General features: G+C 36.2%; 1 long non-coding RNA gene across 1 annotated transcript; it reads right to left on the bottom strand.

Annotated features, from left to right (window-relative positions):
* Positions 1–479: 479 nt before the first annotated feature.
* Positions 480–2,097, bottom strand: LOC147475913 (uncharacterized). Its single transcript, XR_015209116.1, has 3 exons — positions 1,892–2,097; positions 1,502–1,778; positions 480–1,418 (listed from the first exon to the last, which is right to left on the bottom strand). It is a non-coding gene; the product is annotated as an uncharacterized LOC147475913 (long non-coding RNA).
* Positions 2,098–2,567: the final 470 nt, after the last annotated feature.

The following is a 2,567-nucleotide window of genomic DNA, read 5'->3' as shown; positions in this document are numbered from 1 at the left end:
TCGTTACGACAAAATCTAACGAAATTACCACGTTTAGCTTCATCAATCTAAGTTTGAACGTTTTTACGCTCGCTTAGTTCATTACTATCACTACGACAAAATCTGACGAAGTTACCACGTTTAGCTTCGTCAATCTAAGTTTGAACGCTTTTACGCTCGCTTAGTTCGTTACTATCGCTACGACAAAATCTAACAAAGTTACCATGTTTAGCTTCGTCAATCTAAGTTTGAATGCTTTTACGCTCGCTTAGTTCATTACTATCACTACGACATAATCTAATGAAGTTACCACATTTAGCTTCGTCAGTCTAAGTTTGAACGTTTTTACGCTTACTTAGTACGTTACTATCGCTACGACAATTTCCGCCCAAGTTACCATGTTTAGCTTCGTCAGTCTAAGTTTGACAGCTTTTACGTTCGTTTAGTCTAATTTTGCCAAGTTAAGTTAGCATTAGGGGCGTGTTTCTTTACATGGGGCATCTCGTTCTATTCCATTCCAACTACGTCAAGCAACAACACTGTCAGTAGGTATGTTCTCTGACACAACAATAATATTCAATAGAAAATTCGTACTTTATTTTTATTTTTCATCAAAAGAAGTTTTAGCTCTATGGTATTACATTCACACAATTACCTAATCAATTGTCTCTGTCAATCGTCTTACAGTTGCTCGATTAAATCTTCATTTTCTTCTTCGAAATCTGCTTTTGCTTCGCTTAGCACTTTCGATTAACTATCTTCCGCATTCATTATTTTTTTTAAGGCATTGCGCCGATCTTTCTCAACGAAACTTCTGTCAGCTTATTTAATTCTTCTACGGCATTAATTGACACCTTACTGTGCGAAGCTTTTCTTCGTCGACTCTTTGTGAATATATTTTGCTCGTAATACTGCCGTTTCTCCGTGCGAAAACTTTCTCCAGCTTATTTATTTTTTCTAAGGCATTATGCCGATCTTTCTAAGACAAATTTTCCGAGCGACAATTTTTGACAGCTTCATTATTTTTTCTAAGGCATTAAGCCGAACTTTCTGAGCAAAACTTTCCGACAGCTTTATTATTTTTTCTAAGGCATTAAGTCGAACTTTCTAAGCGAAACTTTTCGAGTTAAACTTTTCGATAGCTTTATTATTTTTTATAATGCATTAAGCCGACCTTTCTGAGTGAACTTTCCGAGTGAAACTTTCTGTCAACTTCATTATTTTTTCTAAAGCATTGGGACGATATTTCTAAGAGGCTTTTCGTCGGTTTTTATGAGCGAAAATTTTCTCCAGCTTCTTTATTTCTTCTACGACATTGCGGCGTGATCACCCTGAGCAAAACCTTTCTTCCGCTTCTTTATTTTTTTTCTAAGGCATTGCGATCTTTCCGCTCGACATTTTTCGTCAATATCTTTTGCTCGTAATTCCTCCGTTTCAACCTGCGACAAAAATACAAATATTTTCATCAGTCTTTCCGACTTAACCAAAATTTTAAGATAACTGATAACAAATACTAACATACCTGTTTCATGCTGTCGAAAATCATTGACACCATTTAAAGTATTTTTCTAGCTCATCCACGATGAACGACACTTTTTTTTTAGCCATTGCTTTTCGAATAGTAGTCCCGACATTCTCTATCATTCTTTCCTCTACACTCGTTTCTTTTTTCAATTTTTTTTCGTCATCTCGATGATTTGTTCTCTAATTAGACACACACTTGTTTGCAATGTGCTTGACTTTGCCGGTGATCTATAGTTCTCCTCGTCTAGCCCCAGTATTAAATATCTCAACCCCACCTATAAGTTTCATTAGCTCAGTATCGTGTACAAAACAATAAGAGAAGAAAATCTAACATCATGACTTTCAATGTGCGTTACACTTGGACATATATAGCTTTTTCGATACTTACTTTTAGATTGCCTTGAGGATTGGTTTCAATGCTGCCTCGCTGACTAGATTTTTCGATATTGTTTTCGTTGTTGTTTGAGATCCGTAGCTAGTCCATTGGTTTTTGAGGCCTAGCTCGTCCAGTATCTGGTAGCACTTGTTTGATCTTCTTTGTTGAATCCTCTTGCCCATATGATGTCATGCAAACATTGGTCCAACTTCATTAGACTTCCAAAGCATGTTCCTTGAGCTTGAGCTTTTTCAATACTTAAATATAATTGAAAACGTCCAGTTCATATTTGTCCAGTTCTTATCCAGTTATGAAAAACGTCCAGTTCATATTTGACATAACAATTCTTATCTAGTTATCCAAATAGCTTTATCTGTTATCTAATTCTCTATTATCCCAACCAAGCCAGTCCGTATAATTCTCTATTATCCCAACCAAGCCAGTCTGTATTAGTAGGTGCCTTTTTTCTTAGTGGAATCACGTGCTAGTCCAATATTCTAGTCATGTGCACTTACTATCATGCGAACCCATTAAACCCAACAATTCTAGTCATGTGCACTTACTATCATGCGAACCCATTAAACCCAACAAAACAAACCCGGCTAGTTTCAATCTACTGGACCGAGTTAGTCGCCCAGTTTTTGCAAATCTTTGAAATTCAAAATTTAATTTGACAATGTTGAGATTT

Source organism: Coptis chinensis, chromosome 9, assembly GCF_015680905.1.
Source record: "Coptis chinensis isolate HL-2020 chromosome 9, ASM1568090v1, whole genome shotgun sequence".
In the NCBI taxonomy this organism is placed as follows: domain Eukaryota; kingdom Viridiplantae; phylum Streptophyta; class Magnoliopsida; order Ranunculales; family Ranunculaceae; genus Coptis; species Coptis chinensis.
Note: the sequence above shows the minus strand (reverse complement) of the source record. Positions and strands in the feature narration are given on the sequence as shown.